At 40.7% G+C, this 23,601-nt stretch overlaps 1 protein-coding gene and 5 non-coding genes across 6 annotated transcripts in view; 3 read left to right on the forward strand and 3 right to left on the reverse strand.

The window, feature by feature from the left end:
- The window catches only part of LOC142369519 (Fc receptor-like protein 5), a 366,062-nt gene that overhangs the window by 336,898 nt on the left and 5,563 nt on the right, over positions 1-23,601 (reverse strand). The window lies entirely within an intron of this gene.
- trnan-guu (transfer RNA asparagine (anticodon GUU)) lies at positions 3,637-3,710 on the reverse strand. Its single transcript has one exon. It is a non-coding gene; the product is annotated as a tRNA-Asn (tRNA).
- trnak-cuu (transfer RNA lysine (anticodon CUU)) lies at positions 5,363-5,435 on the forward strand. Its single transcript has one exon. It is a non-coding gene; the product is annotated as a tRNA-Lys (tRNA).
- trnan-guu (transfer RNA asparagine (anticodon GUU)) lies at positions 5,758-5,831 on the reverse strand. The gene has a single exon. It is a non-coding gene; the product is annotated as a tRNA-Asn (tRNA).
- trnan-guu (transfer RNA asparagine (anticodon GUU)) lies at positions 8,945-9,018 on the forward strand. Its single transcript has one exon. It is a non-coding gene; the product is annotated as a tRNA-Asn (tRNA).
- trnan-guu (transfer RNA asparagine (anticodon GUU)) lies at positions 10,782-10,855 on the forward strand. Its single transcript has one exon. It is a non-coding gene; the product is annotated as a tRNA-Asn (tRNA).

Here is a 23,601-nt window from a genome sequence, read left to right on the forward strand (position 1 = left end):
GTTTTTTTCTGTCTTCCTGTCTTCTCGACAAAAAACAGCTCTTAAATATGCAGCTGGGGCTAAAAGCTGCTTATCGGTCGACTTCATTGATGTTAAGAAGTCCCACCAGGTGCATGATGGGAAATAATGTCAGAACAATCCAGATGTGTTCTTACTAACAGTGACTCTGTGAGATCTGGAGTCTTTCAAATCTTTAGTCTGTGACTTCAAACTCAGCGACATTGTCTTTAGATGAGAGAGGGTGTCAGGAGTTAGTCTTTAAAAGTCTTTAAAAGTCTTTCTCAAGGTTTTTCAAGGTCATCTGGTGAATGTGAAGCAAGGTGCATTTTGACCAACAGCATCCAGAACAGAAACGGACCGGGGCTTTTTTCTTCAGTCAGAGATTATTTCAGCCTTGGTTCTGTTGCATTTCCTCTGAGGTCTCAGGTTCAGGATAGTTAGCTTCTACATAAGTACATTTAATTTCACTGCTTCATCCTGTAAATGCACATGTACTTCAGAGCGTTTATACGTGCACACATATAGAACGTGCACATGTTAATCTTGCTTAAAAAGCTCATTTTGCGTTAAAACGTTAAATTTCAGTTAACTTGCTTTAATTTTGAGGTAAAATAACATTACGCTTGTTTTGATATTTCATAATCATCCAACAGGATATTATCTTTGTTTCAGTGTCATTTTTGATCATAAGTTGCATCACAAGTTCAAAGGGTGTCTTATTGAGAAGACAACTAAAACTTTCATTCTGCTTTTCAGATAATTTGAAAGGAAAATGTGAAAGTAGAGCTGAAGGTGCCTGATGTGGCCTATGGGCTGGGAGATATCTGATTAAAGGGAGAGTTGTAAGTGAATGTGAATGCTTGTGTGTCTTCCTGCACAGACTGAAGGCTGCCTTACTGAAAGCTGTCCTGCTTTATTCCAGCTGTTTGGCTCCGCCCCCTCATGCTGCTACCTTTCCTGCTGAGCAGCAGTTGATCTCATTGAGCCTGCAGTCAGCTCCTGTCTTGTGGTGGATCAGAGGCAGAAGAGAGGGTATGTGTTTCTCTGCTTCTAGCTGTTGATGATTGTGTGTTTGTGTTTGTAAAATGAGGCGACTCTTCACCTCTGGCTCCTCTCACAGGGAGAAGATGATCTGCAGGATCCTGCTGCTCATCATCCTCACTTCATGTGTCTGTGGTCAGTTTCCATCTTCACTTGATCAAGTCCAAACACTTTGATCATCTTCTGTGTTTGCTTAGATAGTGCAGATCATTGCTGCCACATGTTACAGAGTGTCTGCTCCTCTCTGTCCCTCTCTGTCTCCTCAGCAGCAACATTTGTAGTGAATGTGCCACAGAGCTCCTATCAGGCAGAGGAGAAGCACAGCATCACTCTGGAGTGGACGTTCACAACCAAACCTGACAGCTCCTGGAGCTCCCTGTATATCATCTGTGACCTGATAACTGATCACACAGTTTCATTCCTGTATCATGTTTATGAAGGTGCTGAGGTGTCAGAGTCTCAGGATGAAGAGTTTGCAGGACGAGACCAGAGTGACAAAGATGCCCTCAGAGAAGGACGAATAAGACTTAATGTGTCCAGACTCAGGACTGAGGACTATTTCACCGACGAATGTTTCCAGAACTTGGGCCAATACCGAGCCCAGTAAGGGAGAGCCCAGACACCCTGCGGAGGAAACTCATTTCGGCCGCTTGTATTCTTGATCTCGTTCTTTCGGTCACTACCCACAGCTGGTGACCATAGGTGAGGGTAGGAATATAGATTGACCGGTAAATCGAGAGCTTCGCCTTCTGGCTCAGCTCCTTCTTCACCACGACGGGCCGGTGCAGAGCCCGCATCACTGCAGACACCGCACCGATCCGCCTGTCAATCTCCTGCTCCATTCGTCTCCAAGGCAGAATTTTCGGGAAAAAAACTCAGATACAGTATTATGGGACCACTAAAGCCTATAAAATTGCATAAAAGCCTCCATTTATTTTCATGCCATGGGACCTTTAAGGTATTTTTTCTACAGCTAAACATGGTAGTGGGTCACTTTTGACCCGCAAGACAACAGGAGGGTCAAACCGTGAGTGTACTGGGAAACTCGTGAAAAGTTATAGTTATTGTTATATATTTGCTATGACAAAGTTAAATCTTATGTCTCAGAGTCACTAATTAATTTCAGCTTGGTCACTTTTCACGTATTTCTAAAAGATTGAAAAGTCTGTCCAAATGTTCTTCCATATCCCACAAAGTTTTGGAGTTGTAAAAATAGTTTGTGCACGTGTAAAACATATTTGTATCTGTGGGTATATTTTGTGCATATGTAAAATTTAATCCGACGGACACACAAATTTTCCACCTTCGAGAGCGACCCTGAAGTTACAAGTTTACAAAGGTTGCAAGTATGAATTGTGACTGTTTGTACACCAGAGTGAATAACCAATCAGCACGTTGCTTACTGACTTGCTAATCAACCCGGTGCCCACCCACAGAATAGAGATTAAGATCAAATTTATTGTCATGCATACACATGAAATTTGTCCTCCGTTTTTAACCCATCCAGGTTGTGGACCTGGAGCGGTGGGCAGTTATTCACAGCGCCCAGGGAGCATCGGGGTAGGGTGCCTTGCTCAAGGGCACCTCAGCCGTGACAAAGAGGTGGACTGATACCCCTTCAGCTGTCAGTTTCACCAATCTTTTTGAGTGGCGCGAGTGGGAATCAAACCGCCAACTGACTCTAACCACTGAGCCACGGCCATAGAGGCGGCAACATGTCTGCATGTTGTATAGATAATCGGGCTGGGCGAGTTAACTAGTTAACACATTAATTATTTAACGCCAGCAAATATTTTATTATTTATTTATTGTGAAAGTCTGTTGCTAAAAGGCTTTTATTTTGTAAAAGTCTGTTGCTCACAGGCTTTTATTTTGTAAAAGTCTGTTGCTCACAAGCTTTTATTTTGTAAAAGTCTGTTGCTGTCTGCTGCGGACCCGGAAAAGAAAGTAATCGGCGGATACAATAAATTTCTTCATCTTGTCTCATATCAGCATTGGTGTAATTAAAGGTGGGGTAGGGGATCTTTTTCTGGAACATTTGTTTACATATTGCTTGAAATACTCTTCACACCCCCATTGCAACCAATTAATTAAAAGTTTTGACACAAATGTGAAAAGTTTTAGTGGCCTCTAGAACGTACAATCTAGGAAAAACAGTATCCAATCACTGTGAACGGTCCGTTCACAGTGATTGGATACTGATGCCGTCTATCAAACTGCAGTCTGCTCCTCCCTCCCCCTCCTTCACCCTGTGCGCGTACCCTGCTCCGTGAACGAATTACGCGTCCAGAAGCTTGGCAGGAAGCTAAACTAGAGCCAGCTTGGCTAGCACCTAGCATTATTAAACGTATAGTTAGCATATACTAAATACTAAATACGGCAACGATCGATGCTTGCTGTCAGAACAGCGCTCGTGCACCTTCGTGCTCGTGCACGTTCATGTACTCTAGAGGCGTGGCTTCGGGGGGAAAGTGAAGAAAAGGGTTGGGACTTTTTACCTGTGTATTTTCAAAATGCAGCTTCGCTGGACTCAAAATCCAGGATCTCCTACCCTACCTTTAAGCTCGATGCGTCGATGGATCCAAAACATTTCAACGTCCCTGGGTGGGCTTGAACCACCAACCTTTCAGTTAACAGCCGAACGCGCTAACCAATTGCGTCACAGAGACGTGGTTCACCATTGGAAGCATTATTGATGTCATACGGCGCATTATGATGACATATTTGTCTCATCGGAGGCTTCAGACAGCTATATCTTCCGGAGGAGCGTTCTTGAGTGACTTGACTTGCAGTACCTGAAATCCAATGTACATTTTTCCTCTGTTGCTGTTCACATAAAGAGACACAGCAGCGGATTCCAAAAATAATTCGTAAAAGTTAGGCGGGTAGTGTTTTGGTAAGATTTTGTACTTGTAAAATGATGTTCACATGTGTAATAAAGTTTTGAAGTTGTAAAATCATTTTGTGCATGTGTAACAAAGTTTTGAAGTTGTAAAAATAGTTTGTGTATGTGTAACAAAGTTTTGAAGTTGTAAAAATAGTTTGTGTATGTGTAACAAAGTTTTGAAGTTGTAAAGATAGTTTGTGTATGTGTAAAACTAAATCCGACGGACACACAAATTTCCCACCTTCAAGTACGACCCTGAAGTTACAAGTTTACAAAGCTCAACTTACGAGTACGAATTTTGACCCTGTTTTGACGCCTGAGTGAATAGCCAATCAGCACGTTGCTTACTGACTTGCCAATCAACCCGGTGCCCACCCACGTGCCAACCAACCATCCAATCAAGAAGCAGCAATTTCTGCCGGCCGGTGTTGTGCCGAGAAATGCATGCCTGCCGAGAAATGCATCCCCCATTCGTGGGAGCACGCGTAAACCGTTTCAGGCATGTGGATTATTACATTTTTCCAATAAAGTTACAGTGATGATATTGAGCTGACAATGGTTTTTCATTCATTCATCTGCAGAATGTAGATGAATAATACATGTACAGTACACTTATGATAATCCCACAATTGTACAGTTTAGAGCATCCCTTACACCTATTATTATATTATTGTACAAATATTCCAAAGTAAGGGCCGTGAATAACACTTTTGCAGTAAGCCAGAAAGCCGGTTGGAGACATTTTCTATGAATATCAAGCTTTACTCAGTGTAGCCCAGATGAAATAATCCAAAAATGAACCTAGAACTATGAAATTTGACTATTTTAATTTAATTTTAGAGACAAATTTGGACTTGTTGAAATTTGCATCTGTTAATTTAATCAGGTAAACAAATTCTAATGTAGTAATATCATTCCATTCCAGACTCTCTTTAAAGCAGGGGACCAGCAGGGGATGCATATCTCGGCAGGCATGCACTTTTCGGCATAACACCGGCAGAAATTGCTGCTCCTTGATTGGATGGTTGGTTAGCGCGTGGGTGGGCACCGGGTTGATTGGCAAGTCAGTAAGCAACGTGCTGATTGGCTATTCACTCAGGCGTCAAAACAGGGTCAAAATTCGTACTCGTAACTTGAGCTTTGTAAACTTGTAACTTCAGGGTCGTACTTGAAGGTGGGAAATTTGTGTGTCCGTCGGATTTAGTTTTACACATGGACAAAATGTTTTTACAACTTCAAAACTTTGTTACACATGCACAAAATGTTTTTACAACTTCAAAACTTTGTTACACATGCACAAAATGTTTTTACAACTTCAAAACTTTGTTACACATGCACAAAATGTTTTTACAACTTCAAAACTTTGTTACACATGTGAACATCATCGTACAAGTACAAAATCTTTTTGACCCTTCTTTGATCCCATACAGTACCGCCCGGCTAGCTCAGTCGGTAGAGCATGAGACTCTTAATCTCAGGGTCGTGGGTTCGAGCCCCACGTTGGGCGACACAATGTTTTAACCCAGATACTGATGTTAAAAGTGTGTTTGCACAACAAATGGTATGGCAGCACATTTAAAACAAAACTACATGCTAAAAGCTATACACTACTTTAAGTTTGAGTTAATTTTTGGATTTTGTGTACAAATGCGATTAATCGTGATTAATCAGGGAAATCATGTGATTAATTAGATTAAGCAGTTTAATCGTGGCCCAGCCCTAATATATAATTATTATAATATTAAATAAATTTTATTTAATACAATTAATCTTGTCTCATGTGGCGCAATAAAACTCACCATTGCGTCAATGGATCAAAAGCCTTTCATCGTCCCTGGGTGGGCTTGAACCACCAACCTTTCGGTTAACAGCCGAACGCGCTAACCTATTGCGCCACAGAGACAGTGCACATGGCCATGACCTTGTGATAGAAGGACTGTTACCTCGTCCTTCACTACAAAGTTGGACGTTTTTACTATCGTTTTACCCAAGTTATTGACTACTTGTTGTGTGCTACTTTACTTGTTACCTACACAGCAGATATCAACCTTATGGAAAACATAAAGAAATCGAACACACACTCTAATGAAGGGGTGAGAGGTGGTAATGATTGAGGCCACGCCCACAGACAGCAAAAGCAGTAAATCCAAAGCCGTACGGGGTAACGTGTCCCACTGAACCCACAAGCTATCCTATAAGCAGTGGTGTAGTGCTCCCTGGAGAAGTGGGTGTACTCTCAGTTTTGCGCCTTTTTTTAAGAAGTCCAGAAAAATGCACCGTTTTAAATACAGTGACATGTAAAACTACTCTATTTAGTTTACCCAAAAATCTGTCAGTAGTATTTACTCACTATTACAAAACTATCATGACTTGATCAGTAGGTAGTTTGTAGGTGTTTCTGGTCACACAAGCAGCCTGCATGAATGTAAAATATATTCAACATGAGGAAAATATGGTGTTTCAGGTCTTTTTACAGCATTTATTTAAGTAAAATACTTAAAATCTGAAGTTGACAATGCATCCTTGTTCATATTTCACCAAAAATCATTCCCTTCCAAACATCAAAACAAATCAGATAAACTCAAAAGTGCACTGTTGTAACATTGAAACAAACTATTTACTTTTCAATAGCTGAACACTATTCTAGCCGACTTTGTTAGATATACAGAATATAAATATCACTGCAAATATTGAATATATATTTTTTGGATGAATGCTTCGTTTTGAACATTTTATTTTAAAACATTAAACAAAATTTGGATTTATATTCTTCTTTTTGTTTGGCAGTGCACAGGTCTGGCCAGTCACTATTGCTGTCTACAGAAAAAACAACAAAAATGATGCATACCTCTCTCACACACTCACATACCCACTCACACTATTGTGATCATAATATTCACCGGCAGAACCTCTTTACATTAACAATCTGGGCAAAGTGAGGCTCCACTTCTATAAACTGGAGATGCATTTAGCTGCCTTTGAATACTCTGACCTGGTGGTGGTAGACTGGCTCCTTGTATCTGCCCACACTGATTTGCCTGGGCTGCTGGTTTCATGGCTGGGGTCTGTCTCAGCCTGAACTGGGTCTGACTTGTGCTTCTTTACAAAGAAGCCTTTTCACTGTTATCTGTCCCTACACAAAATAAGACAGCCTGGTTAAACCTCCATATTGTGTTAATCTTAAACCATTTGTCTCCATTCTTGTGCTTTAACTTACTTTAAAATCAACGACAAGCCGAGCTGCTATAAAATTAAACTAGATCGTGTAGGTTAGTCAGTTTAAGTACCTTGGCTAAAGTTATACTTTTAGATCTTTATAATAACAAACAAGCTTCATAACAAATGCCCAAAGATTAGATCAGTTTCATCTAACGTTACAGTATAGTATGAAATCCTTACGAACTGTGTTAATTATACACTTACTGAAAACCAACAATGAAACTTAATCATCTTCACTGACGTTTGGCTTATTCACCACACGTTCCTCACTTTCATCTGCAGCACGTTTTAATAAAAACCTGTCCAAGGAGGTTTGGTTTATCCTGCCTTTCAGAAGGTTTCTGTGTCAGTATATAGCGCAGCCGCACGACCAGTTGCATTTTTTCAGGGTGTTTCTTTTCAATGGACTTTGAAAGTTTGGCTAAACAACTGCACAAATGCGAGCCCAAAACGCGAGATGCTTCCTTGGTCAGGTAACGAAGTGAAGTGAACGGATAAGAGGCGGGATGCTGGCAGGTAACAGGCCAGATTCACTCACCAAGCCAACTAGTGGCGGTGTTCCTGAAGCTTCATAACAAGTAACTTATATTTCTTCTCGCAATTCAAAGCAAATAAATCAACGGAATAACGGCTCGTAACTCAAAAAACTTGTATGTCGGGACACTCGTAACTCAAGGTACCACTTTATAGTGCTACATAGCTTCATGCTAAAGTGACGTTAGCATTTCATAACTTTAGCCTAATCATATAGTGTAACAATTGGCAGCAAAATCTCTTCTCTAAATGTGCAGTGTCTTTAAAAAAGAATGACTCATTTGGAAATCACATTAAAACTTAAGTCAAATTATGTATTCCACGAAAGTAGGTTCACTCCGACAGTGGCTTCAACATGATAGGCCTGCCACTCATTTCGAAGACGCTGTGTTTCACATTCGCATCACGTATCTTTCTAATAGACATGCCTGTCAATCAACTGGAGTGGCACCTGAGGTGTCCAATCGTGTTCCAGAGGTGGCCAGCACATTTCCCGCCCCACTGCCTCTGATTATCTCACCAGTCCTCGTACCTAAAATTAACCGGTGTAACCAGTGAAGGCACTGGCAGCGAGTACTACTTGCCGCATCAGGGGGATTTAGAAGTGGGTATACGTAATGCTGACTGACAAATGAGTAGGTATACGCCATATACCCCTGTATACCCCTGTATACCCTGGACTAAACCACCGCCTATAAGTCATTTGGTTGACAAGAGTTAAAGTGCCAAAGCAGACAACTACAGTAAGTCTCTGTGGCGCAATCGGCCAGCGCGTTCGGCTGTTAACTGAAAGGTTGGTGGTTGGTGTCCATGGTAACTTACGTCTGAACATATCCCACTTCCCTCTATCCCACTTTTGTGCAACTGGATCACGGATAAGTTGATCCAGGATAGCCAACATATCCCGGCTTAATCCCTTATCCTACTTTTGTGCAACGGGCCCCAGTTGTAGGTTGGTTAGCAAATCAAAAGATGTAATGGGCACCTTGTCCCACTGAACCCACAAGTTATCCTTTAAGTAATTTGGTTAACAAGAGTTAAGGTACCAAAGCATGCTGAGCTGTTTGATGAGAGATATTACAATTGTATTGTAACTGGTAATCTTGCTGTATAGCACCTCCTACTTTTCGTTTCAAGTTTGACATAGATCAGCAGCAGTTCACTCAAGTCTCGTCACGCAAAAATACAGAACGCTTGCATTTACCGCCATGAGGGGGTGGTCAAGCTTGAGACCACGCCCACTGCCAAGCAAGGCAAGGCAGAGTTTCTGTGGCGCAATTGGTTAGCGTGTTCGGCTGTTAACCGAAAGGTTGGTGGTTCAAGCCCACCCAGGGACGTTTTGACTTATACGTATTACGTGACTTAAAGCAATACTATGTAACATTTCTACCTTAAAATAACAGCTTGAAAAAAATTGTGCGGCTTGAATGAGTTTTAATATTACGATTGGCCCGTCTCCTATGCCCTTCGGGGGTCTGAGCTGGAATAACTGCGCTATGTAACTTTGCTGGACCGGCCCGGGAGTGGCCCGGGAGCTGAGCGGTTCTTCAACAAACGTGAAACGTGAAAGCGAAAGGGTGTTGTATTTACGACAGTGTAACCGTACATTACCTCCAAGCCTGTAGGGGGAGCTCCATAATGGGCTTTTTGAGAAGTTACATTGTATTGCTTTAACGCAAACATTCTGCTGCCAAAACGCTCTCCTTACGCATTATACACGCTCCTTGGCAAAATATGTTTCGAAGGGTGACCTGTTAAAGGTGGGGTAGGGGTTCTTTTTCTGGAGCATTTGTTTTACATATTGCTTGAAATACTCTTCACACCCACATTGCAACCAATTAATTAAAAGTTTTGACACAAAAATGAAAAGTTTTAGTGGCCTCTAGAACGAACAATCCAGGAAAAACACTATCCAATCATACTGAACGGAATGTTAACGATGATTGGATTCTGATGCGTCTATCAAACTGCAATCTGTTCCTCCCCCTTCTTCCCCCTGTGCGCGTACCCTTCTTCGTGAACTAATCACGCGCCCAGAAGCTTGGCAGGAAGCTAAACTAGAGCCAGCTTGGCTAGCACCTAGCATTATTAAACGGTTCATTATGATGTTGAAAGGTGTTTTCTTACCTGTGAATCCGCCATGAGAAAAAGTTAGCAAAAGTTAGCCAAACCAATCGATGATTGCTGTCAGAACAGCGCTCTTGCACCTTTGTGCTTGGAACAAGCATTGCGCGTTCATGTACTCTAGAGGCGTGGCTTTGAGGGGAAGTCTGAAGAAAGAGGTTGGGACTTTTGACCTGTGTATTTTCAAAATGCAGCTTCGCTGGACTCAAAATCCAGGATCCAGGAAGTGCAGTATAATGGATGACTCAACCTGGAGGCTCCTCTGTCTTTTGTCAAAATTGCACAAGCAAAGTGAAAAAATAACCTTTTTGTCATATTGCTATGAAAGTCACACATAAACAAGAAAAAAATCAAAAAGGCTGAGAGACCTAATGAGGGCACTTGGGAAAAAAATTGACATTAAATCTCTTTCTTTAACAAGTCAGATCAGGAAGTTATTGACTACTTGTTGTGTGCTACTTTACTTGTTACCTACACAGCAGATATCAACCTTATGACAAACATAAAGAAATCGAACACACACTCTAATGAAGAGGTGAGAGGTGGTGATGATCGAGGCCACACCCACAGACAACTATAGCAAGTCTCTGTGGCGTAATCGGCCAGCGCGTTCGGCTGTTAACCGAAAGGTTGGTGGTTGGAGTCCACCCAGGGACGTGTGTGTGTACCAACAAATCCACCGGTCAGCAACCAGTTGTAGGTTGGTTAACAAATCCCACAAGCTGTCCTTTAAGTCATTTGGTTAACAAAAGTTAAGGTGCCAAAGCATGCTGAGCTGTTTGATGAGAGATATTACAATTGTATTGTAACTGGTAATCTTGCTGTATAGCACCTCCTACTTTTCGGTTCAAGTTTGACATAGATCAGCAGCAGTTCACTCAAGTCTCATCACGCAAAAATACAGAACGCTTGCATCTACCGCCATGAGGGGGCAGTAAAGCTAGAAGGCACGCCCACTGCCAAGAAAGGCCAGGAAGTCTCTGTGGCGCAATTGGTTAGCGCGTTCGGCTGTTAACCGAAAGGTTGGTGGTTCAAGCCCACCCAGGGACGTTTTGACTCATACGAATTTCTAGCCTGGGAATTCCCATGCTGCTTTGCGCGCGATTTCATTCTCACTGCAAAGTCAGTCTGGAAACCACTGCCCTTATTTTTGCCTGAGTTTGGGAACCAATCACAGAACGGGGGGGACAGCAAGACGACGTCTCTGCGCTACACCGAAGCTTGTAGAGTGTTAATCCAACATGGCAGCGGACACGACGTTACCGTTCGTTGCAACCTTAGAAAGTGTTTTAAGTAAGTTTTAAAATAAGTTTACTTTTATTTAACTTTTTTTTCTTCTTCTTCCTCGTCGAATTTCTGTCGTCATCTGGTATAAGTGATACAATTGGCTATGAATCGCGCGCAAAGCAGCATGGGAAGAACCAGACGCCATTTGATAGACATTCGTAGCGCCCAATAAACGGCTCCAGGCATTCGTAAACCACGCCTCAAATACGAGAAAATGCACACCTAGTTCCCAGACCACCATCTCATCGAGATTGTGGACGCGTCAGCCAGGCTAACGTATTACGTGAGTTAACGCAAAAATTCTGCCGCCAAAACGCTCTCCTTACGCATTATTCACGCTCCTTGGCAAAATATTTCTCTAAGGGTGACCTGTTAAGTGCGGTGTATTGCATGACTCAACCTGGAGGCTCCTCTGTCTTTTGTCAAAATTGCACAAGCAAAGTGAAAAAACAACCTTTTTTTTCATATTGCTATGAAAGTCACACATAAACAAGAAAAAAATCAAAAAGGCTGAGAGACCAAATGAGGGCACTTGGGAAAAAATTTTACATTAAATCTCTTTCTTTTTATGCCTTTATTGGACAGGAAAGTTGGAAAGAGACAGGAAGCAGAGAGAGGGGGAAGACATGCAGCAAAGGCCATCCAGTGCAGGACTTGAACTGGGGCCAGCTTCAGCGAGGACTGACGCTTCTGTACATGGGGCGTCTGCTGTACCCACTACGCCACCGACTACCTCATTAAAGCTCTTTCTTTAACAAGTCAGACCAGGAAGTTATTGACTTCTTGTTGTGTGCTACTTGTTACCTACACAGCTGATATCAAACTTATGAACAAAAATAAAGAAATCGAACACAGGGCAATGGCAGTGCCTAGCAGTCCAAGACAGAGGCTTTGGACGATCAATATGGAGTCGACAAGTGGAACAGCTGGATGGGTATGACTAGCAGTTTAATCATTTATGACTTTTCCTAAATCCCTTTGGCTAGGCAGAATGAAAGGTAAAATGTATTAAACTTATCAGTCCAGGGTATTCTTCATTAAGACTGGTCTGGAGCTAGCATTGACGTAGATAGAATCAGAGTAGACAGAACCTAGAGAATCTTTGATAGATTGTTCCACTTGTCGACTCCATATTGATCGTCCAAAGCCTCTGTGTTGGACTGCTAGGCACTGCCATTGCCCTGTGCCTTGCACACTGCCATCTGGTGGATGCTCCGTGAATAGAGGGCTGTGCCGCTGTTCACATTCAAATCGGCATGCATTTGTTTGTGCATCTTGCAGCACAGTAGGAGTGTGTCAAAATTACGCCATGGACACGAGAGCAAAAAATGGATCCACAAATGCAGACTGCCAGACTGCACACACAAAGTCAAGCATATTTGTTTTAAAATCTCGAAATATATTTACAAATGTATGTATATTTATATACATATATACATTTATTTGTGTGTCACATTTTTATATTTATATTAATTATATATACATTTATAAATTCGTTCATATTTATATTCATTTTTACTCACATATATCTCGATCAATTTGACCCAAAATTTCCCCCATACCGCAACACCAGGAGCAGGCAGACGTCATGACGCAAGTAGCCTCATGACAGGTGGAGACGTACCTATATACTGGCGCTGAAATTGGCCGTCTTAAAGTGGTAGCATACCATTTCTGCTGCTACATTCGCGTACAATGACTTTAGGGCTTCTTGGAATCAGCGGCTGAATCAGCTGAGAGAGAAGAAGGATTCTGAATCTGAACGCTGATTGGATGATTCTATTTCTCAGGGTCCCACCAACAGGCTCTGATGCGCAGCTGAGGTCGAAATAAGCGAAAGATGGCGTAATCTCGCCCAACCGTGAAGTTCATGAAGAAGAAACCGACCAGCTAATGGGATATGGAGCAATTAGGAGATAAATGATTCTGTTAAATTAATTATGAATATAAAGAAAAATGAAGAGTAATTTACATTCATAACATATTTATTTAAAGATGATGTGAATCTACAAATGAATAATGTAAAAAAAAAAACTAAGATGCTTTTGATTGTTCTCGTTTGTCATTTTTGTGTATATTACCTCCTTTATTTTCTTTTTTTCTGACACTCTTATTATTCAACGAGGAACTGGGATCTGGAATAAATAAAGTGTCTCAGAATCAGATGCCTTTTGTGTATTTTTTATGGATGTAAACAATGTACATCCTTCTGTTTCTGGGCTTATTCACATCTTATACCGAAACCAGGCCAGGTTTGCACTACTTTTCCCTGTTTTTATTTTCTCCTTGTTCTCCGTTTCTTCAGTTTAGTGACGCCACCTTCATGACAGACAGATGTGCTGCTGCTGGGGCGGCTGAGTGCGCCTCAACATCACGTTTCTCTCAGAGACCCAACAGTAACTGCTTAGATGTTGTCCGTGAACCGAGCTGTCAGATTAAAAAATGTCTTCGGAGAAGGCGAGCTGTCCTTGTGGATCTGAGCGGATCTGGAGTGTGGGACATGAGCTGAGGCAGGAAAAGGAAAACTAGATTCAACATTCATGTCTTCTAAATGAACTCCAAGTAAAAACAAAACAACCAACATCAAATATGTGAACTGGGAATATCATATACACAAAAAACAGTCAATTTCTTAAGAAAAGTACGTGATTATATACATAAATATAGGATTTTTAAAAAGTGCTTACAATTATTTGGGAGGCTTTTATTTTTATTTCCTCACCGGAAGTGATATGTAATAGCGTATCTGCTAGCTTGACAACCTCTTTGCATCTGTCTCTATATGCTTCCCTCTTGTGGCCATAAGCGGTAACTACACCCTAAAGTCAGTAGGAACATTGAAATGTGGGAAATCTTTATAAAATGAGGTTTTATGATGGAAGAGAGCAGTCATATTAACATTTTAACAACACTGTCATATTTAGTTAAGATTATGAATGCTGGAGATTTACCAGAGCTTACTTTTCTCATCATTACTCAGAGAAGATAGATAGATAGATAGATAGATAGATAGATAGATAGATAGATAGATAGATAGATAGATAGATAGATAGATAGATAGATAGATAGCTTCAATGAAAATTTGTAAAGTAGGACCAGTTTCAAACCTACACAGTAACTGGTAAAAACCTCTAAAGATGAAACTTCTCGTAAAGATTGTTGTACTTTGTCAGTTTGAATGTTTTACTGAAAGCATTGTTGTCCCGTTGTGTCTGAAATGGAGTGAAATCTGTTCCAAAGTCATTTTGTTCATATGATGAAGGCAGCCAGCTGCAGTCTGCAGATTCAGTCTTTATGCTGTGAGCAGGGCGTTTCTGCCCTCTAGTGGCCACAAATGGTATCTACAGAAAAGGTCAAGCTGGAGATGTTACAAATGACTGACACTTCCAGTGCTGCCTTTCAAAATAAAAATATATTAACAGACGTAATATAAAGCTATTCGATCTGACAACAGCAGAGACTTGTTTTATTTACTAGTGACTTTATGTAAATAAATACTGCTTAGATGTTGTCCATGAACTGAACTGTCAGAATTAAAAAATGTCTTCGGAGAAGGCGAGCTGTCCTTGTGGATCTGAGCGGATCTGGAGTGTGGGACATGAGCTGAGGCAGGAAAAGGAAAACTAGATTCAACATTCATGTCTTCTAAATGAACTCCAAGTAAAAACAAAACAACCAACATCAAATATGTGAACTGGGAATATCTTATACACAAAAAACAGTCAATTTCTTAAGAAAAGTACGTGATTATATACATAAATATAGGATTTTAAAAAAGCGCTTACAATTATTTGGGAGGCTTTTATTTTTATTTCCTCACCGAAAGTTATATCCAATAGCGTATCTGCTAGCTTGACAACCTCTTTGCATCTGTCTCTATGCTTCCCTCTGGCGGTCATAAGCGGTAACTACACCCTAAAGTCAGTAGGAACATTGAAATGTGGGAAATCTTTATAAAATGAGGTTTTATGATGGAAGAGAGCAGTCATATTAACATTTTAACAACACTGTCATATTTAGTTAAGATTATGAATGCTGGAGATTTACCAGAGCTTACTTTTCTCATCATTACTCAGTGAAGATAGATAGATAGATAGATAGATAGATAGATAGATAGATAGATAGATAGATAGATAGATAGATAGATAGATAGATAGATAGATAGATAGATAGATAGATAGATCACTACAATGAAAAGATGTAAAGTAGGACCAGTTTCAAACCTACACAGTAACTGGTAAAAACCTCTAAAGATGAAACTTCTCGTAAAGATTGTTGTACTTTGTCAGTTTGAATGTTTTACTGAAAGCATTGTTGTCCCGTTGTGTCTGAAATGGAGTGAAATCTGTTCCAAAGTCATTTTGTTCATATGATGAAGGCAGCCAGCTGCAGTCTGCAGTTTCAGTCTTTATGCTGTGAGCAGGGCGTTTCTGCCCTCTAGTGGCCACAAATGGTATCTACAGAAAAGGTCAAGCTGGAGATGTTACAAATGACTAACACTTCCGGTGCTACCTTTCAAAATAAATTTGTATTAACAGACTTAATATAAAGCTATTTGATCTGATAACAGCGGAGACTTGTTTTATTTACTAGTGACTGAATGTAAATAAATACTGCTTAGATGTTGTCCATGAACTGAACTGTCAGAATAAAAAATGTCTTCGGAGAAGGCGAGCTGTCCTCCCGGATCTGAGCGTATGACGGATTCACGAGTGATGAGTTTGGTCCATCTGAAGAGGAGCTGCTGAGGTTTCATATGAATCAGTTCCCGTCAGCTTTGGTACATTTGCTCTGCAGACCTGCCTGTGCTCACATTAACTCTACGACTGTTGCACTCGTATTAAACTCACTGTTGTTTCTGTTCTGTTCTCTGACGTTTGCAACAAATAAGTGTCATTAAACTGAAGTTCAACGGCAGACACAGACATAGGATTGAAGAAAGAGTGTTTGCTCAGGCTGTTGGAGCTGTCAGCTGTCAAAGCTCGTGACCGAGGTTTGGAAATGTTCTGGGAGTGCTTTTAAGTCTTCATTCTAGGTGTCGGACTGTAAAATTCATTCAGTCTCAGAGCTTCCAAAGTTGATATCATTCACCGAACAATACCTGATGCCTTTGAAGCTGTGGGCTTCAAACCCCCAACTCTTCCAATAACCACCCCACTGTTCTATCAGTCTGAGCTATCTGCCCCTTAACACTTTCACACAAACCTTACTTTGATTGTTGGACTCTATCCCTGAAAGAAAACATGATTAGATTCCTTCAAGAATAAAACCTGGAAGTCCACAGAGCATTTGAGGGAATTGAACACATGATGAGTCCAACCCCAGGCAGCATCCCATCATCCTGAGCTTCTCTTTCTGAGCACCTTTGAACTTTAAAAGTCCTGTGATCATAGTTTCCACGTTCTCGGAGGCTGAAAGCTTTCAGCCAACAGCCTGAGCTGTTCAACTACACACTGAAAGGTTGAATCCTAAAGGTTCTCTTTTAATTTTGGCTTAAAAACCCCAGCCTGCTCTGAGCTGAACAACCTGCCCTTCCTCCTAAAAGCCATCAGCATCCACAGGAGCTGAAGCCCCTCCCTCTGCTTCCAGAAGCTGCTCTGCATCTGCCTGAACCACCAAATCACAGCTTCAGCCTCCTTTCTGAGCTGCTTCCATTCTTCTGTTGGATGCTGAACTGCAGTTTATTTCTTTAAGAGCTTTGATCCCTCAGCTTGACAAACTAAAAGCTGCTCAGTCACAGTTAGAGCCATTAAATCAGAGAATGAAAGTTTCCAACTTAAAGCTTTTCCCTCTTTACTTTGGCCTCTAAAACCTGGAGACATTTAAACTCTTTAAGCAGCTCTCACAGGACTTGAACATACGATCAAATTGGAAATTCTGTTAAAAGTGTCAGAATCATGTCACAGAAACAAATGATCTGAGTTCAAGGAAGAACATAACAGAGGTAAATTGTTTAATAAATCTGTCTGATGTTATAGTTCTGCTGTTTCCTCTGATAACTGATCAATAACTTAAAAACATCATTTGTTTCTGTGACATGAATCTCTCACTTTTAGCTGAATTTCCACCTACACACTGATATATTCATACATATTTGATTGTGTTTGTGTCACGCTGTGTGTTTAATAAAGCTTTAACAAAACTGAAACCAGAGAAGGAAATTAAATAACATGTTTTCATGTTGTAAAACACTTTATTTCTTATTTTAAGAAAATATTTGACAGATGTTTACACTGTTAGCATTAGCAACGAGCTAACTTATTAATAATACAAATGGCATTCTTGGAAAGTAAAGGGACGCTTAAACATACATCACTGCTGTAAACACAGTATTCAGACACACAGGAATAAATCAAAATCAAATCAAATTTATTTGTATAGCACATTTCATGTACAAACAGTTCAAAGTGCTTTACGTAAAATAAAAGCATTGCAGCAGGGAATGCAAGAAGCATTAAAAATACATAAAAGAATATAAAGAGAGACAAATAAAATCATTTAAATTAATTTAAAAACAGCAACAGTCCAGATGAGTTAAAAGATATCGTGCAGATTTCATGCATAGACACATGAGAAAAGAAATGTTTTTAACCTGGATTTAAAAATGTCTCCATTTGGTGAAAGTTTAATCTCCACTGGCAGTTTTTTCCACTTGTTTGCAGCATAACAGCTAAATGCTGCTTCTCCATGTTCAGTCTGGACTCTGGACTGGACCAGCTGACCTGCGTCCTTGGATCTAAGAGCTCTGCTAGGTTTATATTCTCTGAACATATCACAGATGTATTTTGGGCCTAAACCGTTCTGGGATTTGTAAACCATCAGCAGGCTTTTAAAATCTATTCTGTGACTGACTGGAAGCCAGTGTAAAGATATTAAAACTGGTGTGATGTGTTCAGATCTCTTAGTCCGGGTTAAAACTCCAGCAGCAGCGTTCTGGATGAGCTGCAGATGTTTAATGCTCTTTTTGGGAAGTCCAGTTAAAAGAGCGTTACAGTAATCGAGTCTACTGGAGATGAATGCATGGATGAGTTTCTCCTGGTCTTTTTGGGAGAGGAAACCTTTAATTCTGTTGATGTTTCTGAGATGGTAAAAAGCTGCCTTGATGACAGCTTTGATGTGGCTGCTGAAAGTCAGATCTGAGTCTATCAACACTCCGAGGTTACCAACTTAGTCAGTGATTGTAAGGTCCCGAGTCTCAAGACATTTACCAACGCTGACCCTCTTCTCTTTGCTGCCAAACAGAATGATCTCAGTTTTGTCTTCATTTAATTGTAGAAAATTCTCTCTCATCCAGGTGTTTACTTCCTCCAGACACTGACACAGTACGTCTGCTGGGCTGCAGTCGTCCGGTGACAGAGACACATAAAGTTGTGTATCGTCTGCATAACTGTGATAATTGATGTTAAAGTTCTGTAATATCTGACCCAAAGGGAGCATATACAAGTTAAACAGAAGAGGTCCAAGAATTGACCCCTGGGGTCTCCACAAGTCATGGCCACTCGCTCAGATTCATAGCTGCCAATTGTAACAAAATAACTCCGGCCTTCTAAGTAGGACCTGAACCAGTTAAGGACCGCTCCAGAAAGTCCAACCCAGTTTTCCAGCCTGTGCAACAGGATTCTGTGATCTACAGTATCAAACGCAGCGCTGAGGTCCAACAGGACCAGGACTGAAACATTACCAGAATCAGTATTCAACCTAATGTCGTTTAACACTTTGACCAGAGCTGTTTCAGTGCTGTGATGACGTCTGAAGCCTGATTGAAAGTTATCAAGACTTCCACTTTCATTCAGAAAGTCGTTGAGCTGGTTAAATACAACTTTCTCAATAATCTTGGATATAAAAGAGAGATTAGAGACAGGTCTGTAGTTGTTCATCATAGAGGCGTCTAGAGTTCTCTTCTTTAGGAGTGGCTTAATGGCAGCTGTCTTTAGTGACTTGGGAAAAATGCCTGATGCCAGTGAGCTGTTAACTATTTGTAGGAGATCACTTTCTACTGAGGTAAAAACAGTTTTTAAAAAGTCGGATGGTATTATGTCTAGAGAACAAGTTGTTGATTTCAGCTGCCGAACTGTTTCCTCTAGGATTTTTAAATTAACAATATTAAATTGTGACATAACGTCAGAGTTATTTCTAGGTTTTAGACACAGATTAGTTTTCTTGTTTGTCTGTGTTGCGTTAATGTTTTGTCTAATTGTTTTGATTTTTTGGCTAAAAAAGTTGGCAAATTCATTGCATTTCTCAGTGGAGAGGAGGTCTGGGTTTGACTGTTTAGGAGGATTTGTGAGTTTTTCAACCATAGCAAACAGAGTTCGAGACTTGTTGACATTCTTATTAATGATTTCAGATAAATGCAACTGTCTGGCCTTGCACAGCTCATTGTTATAACTACGCAAGCTTTCTTTGTATAGCTCATAGTGAATCTGAAGCTTTGTTTTCCTCCATTTATGTTCAGCTTTCCTGCATTCTCTTTTCAGGTTTTTGACCGTAGTGGTGTTTCTCCATGGGGTTTTCTGTTTGATCAAGATGCTCTTGATTTTTATCGGTGCAACAGCTTCCATTACATTAAAAATTTTCAAGTTAAAATGATCCAGCAGTCCTTCAACCGACTCTGCGCTCATTGTTGGTAACTTAGCTATGGCCTCCCTAAACTGAGCACTTGTTTTCTCATTGATATACCTCTTCTTAACTGAGAAGCTGGTTGTTTGAACATTCTGAGTAATATGTAAATCAAATAAAATACAAAAATGGTCAGACAAGGCCAAATCAATAACCACAACAGAAGAAATATCAACACCTTTAGAAATGACCAGGTCCAGAATGTGACCTCGAAGGTGGGTAGGTTCTGTTACATGTTGCCACAAACCAAACATGTCCAGCACAGAAGAAAATTCTTTGGCAGTACCATCCTTCATATTATCCATGTGAATGTTAAAATCCCCGGTCAAGATAAAATGGTTAAAATCAGTCGAAATAACAGACAATAATTCAGAAAAATCATCAATAAAACTTGCACAGTATCCTGGAGATCTGTAAATGATTAAGAACAGGATTTTAGGAACACCCTTTAAAATAAAACTCAGATATTCAAAAGAAGTGAAATCACCAAATGATATCTCTTTACACTGGAATGTATCTTTAAATAAGGCAGCTTCACCCCCACCTTTCTTACCATTTCGGCATTTATCCATAAAACTAAAGTTTGGGGGGGCTGCTTCATTAAGAACAGTAGCACTTGTGCTCTCTGTTAACCATGTTTCTGTCAGAAAAAGAAAATCTAAATTGTGTGAAATTATGAAGTCATTAACTAACAGTGACTTATTGGACAGAGATCTAATATTAAGTAAGGCTAGCTTTGTGGAGTTCACAGTGATCTCTGTATTCTGAGTTGTACGTGGTACCGATAACAGATTAGATAAATTCACCCAGCAGGCTGACTGTTTTCGATTCCTTCTTTTACTAACTAATACAGGAATCCTATTGGGTCCCAGCTTGTTCTCAGAACAGCTGTCAGTAGTCGGACTACTATAGCAGGGACCCTGAACGCATCATGGCATGGTATCAAGTGAAGAGATCAAGCTAAGAGAATGAATGGGAGTCGCGCCTTCCTTTTTAAGCATGAAGTGCACATAAATCAGAGAATTCTCTGAAGAAAACAGATGAACAATATAACTATGATTTAAAAAGATTTAAACAAATGAAACGTCCTGAGCGTTTTCCTCGAAGGAGAGCATCAACTAAATGCTTCTTTGGTTCCCATCAAAATATCCTCTATTGTACCCAGTGTCTGATAATGTGGTTGAGTCATAGGTGGAAATGATGAAGGTGACACAAACACAGTTTTTTGGGTGATGGTGGGTCCCCCAGCGTATTTATCAGCAGATAAATAGTTCTCACTGAGGTTTCATAGCCGCGGTTGAATCTGGATTCACATTATAGTAGTCAGAGCCGTCCTCTTCTATCCTCCTGACCATCATGTTCTCCTGTTAACATGCACATGTGGAAATATGGAGAAGCACACGCCCTCTGTTTTATCTGTGCAGGTTATTGATGAGAATGATCACTTTTCATAGATTGTGTACTCACTCCTCCCGCTCTGATCGTTGGGCTGATCACAGATGGAACGTTAGTGTAATCACCTTCCTGCTGACCTGAAACAATAACGTCATCATTGACTTTAACTTTGATCACAATTATTTTAGAAGTGAAACTTCCAGCAGCTGAGTGTTATAGTCAAAGTTTAAACTGTACCATCTGCAGAGGCTTCACCTCCTCTGACTGTTTCATAGACACAAAGATCTCCTGCAGGTCAGAAAAAGTCACAACACAGTTAAACGAGCCGCCTCATGTGCGTGAAACTGATTTAAACTTAAAGATTTCTTCAGAGCATTTCTTTCTTTATCGCGTGTTAATGTCCTGGTTTGATTTAACTCGACGGTGTTAAAGCTGCAGCAGAGAGAATAAGTCATCCTGGAGAACTGGATGTTATGGATGAAGATATTCTGTCATCATGTGATTAGAAACTGAGTTTCAGAGGAAGCTGAAAGACTGACCATGGAGGAGAGAGGAGTAAACCTGCTGCTGGGTCTCATCCTGGTTGACCGTCTGCTCTGTAGCAGAACCTTTTTCACAAAGAATAAAAAGCTGGTTATGTGTTGTACGTTGTTGTACTGCTGTTCCAGTTTATGTCCTCATGAGGCATCGATGTCCTTCAGTAATGAAAGAATGAAACATCTGATACCAGAAGAAAAAGCTCTCACCTTTGGAGCGTCTGCAGCGACACAGCAGGAGCAGGAGAACGATGAATATGAGTCCAATAATTGGTCCAACGACCATCAGCACAGGAAACGAAGAGCCTTCAGGTCTGGACACAGCTTCAGTTCACAGAAGATACAATATCAAAGATTGAACTTATTTATGTAGAGATGATACTCTTCCAGAGAAATGGACTTAAACATTAAACAGAAAATAGTTTTAAAGGCATCAAATAATTGAACTCTACTCACCTTTAACTGAGATCCAGCTCTGTGATGAAACGTTCCCTGAGTGTTCACACTTGTAGAAACCTTCATCTGACTGTGACACTGCAGAGATGTTCAGCTCCCCTCTGCCGTCACTTTGAAGAAGTTTGTCATTGTGATAGAAAAACACATTGGAAAGTGTATTTTGTCCTCTGCGTCTGCAGCTCAGACTGACAGAACCTCCCTCAGTTACAGGATGGACGGGGCTCACCAGGATAACTCCATAATACTCACCTGTAAAACAGTCAGAGGACATTAGGTTTCTGTCAGAGATCAGCTGGTGCAGACATTTAGACAAAGCTGACTCACACAGTTAAATTGGCTGAAATTTGATCTCGTGTATCTACAAACCGTATGTGTGTTACCAGCTTTTAACAAAGATATAACACTGTCTACAGTGTCATAAACCACACAGTAGTTGTTCTGAATCGTGAAAGGTGACATTAAAACTTCAAGCTCTCCTGTAAAGTAAGACAACAGCAAACCAAAGTGTTTTCCAGTGAACCTTAAGAGCAAACTATGCAGCAGGATCAAGAGACAAATGCTCACCGAGAAAGTTCATGTTGTATGGATATGACATGTTCAGGTACAGTTAATGATGTGATGCTTAAATACAAGACAAAGTGAAAGAAAAAGAACATTTATCATAACGTACTCTGCCCAGTTATGTTGACTGCGTTGCTGAACTCTCCTGATCCAGACTCACACCAGAACACAGCATTATCAGACCAGAGATACTCTATGTTACATGAGGATCCAGTTATTGTCTCCCAGTATAACTCAGGGCAGTAATACAGGTATCCTGTTTCTGTAATCCCCATCACTCTCCACTCGGCAGATTTTCCTTCACAGTTCAGTGACACAGGATCACCTCTGAAGTGTTGAACTCTGTCAGGACTCACTGTGAGAGACGCTGCTGGATGAAGATCTGAAAAACATGTGATGAGATTTCACCAAAGCAGAGAGAAACATAACCAATGCTTCATTACAGATATTCATTTGGTTTATTTTGTTCTTCATCTGAACATCAGCGCACACATTTCAACAAGCTGATCTGTCTGACCACAACACAAAGTGTGTTTTAACTGTCTGTTAGTGCAACCGATACAGTAAGTGATTTATTCACAGTGAAAGCATCCCTTCTGCTCACTGAGAGGACAGAAACAAACTGACCTGCAGACCAGACAAACTCTGGGGGACTGTAATCAGTGTAATACACTGGGTCTCCTCTCCCAGCTCTACACACATATCCTGCTGTGCGTGTCTGTCCATGAATGATGTAGGAACCATGTTCAGTCCCAGTGTTGCTATCAGGCAGCAGCTCATAGCTGTAAGAGCTTTCAGACAGATCAGGAACAGCTTTATACCAGTAGAACCTCCATCCTGCAGACGGATGTTCAACCTGACAGCTCAGAGTTACTGAGGCTCCAGGACTCAGCCATGATGGAGACACAGTGAGGACAAGCCGGGGTTTATCTGCTGAGAGAG

The sequence above is a fragment of the Odontesthes bonariensis genome, chromosome 19 (assembly GCF_027942865.1).
Source record: "Odontesthes bonariensis isolate fOdoBon6 chromosome 19, fOdoBon6.hap1, whole genome shotgun sequence".
In the NCBI taxonomy this organism is placed as follows: Eukaryota; Metazoa; Chordata; class Actinopteri; order Atheriniformes; family Atherinopsidae; genus Odontesthes; species Odontesthes bonariensis.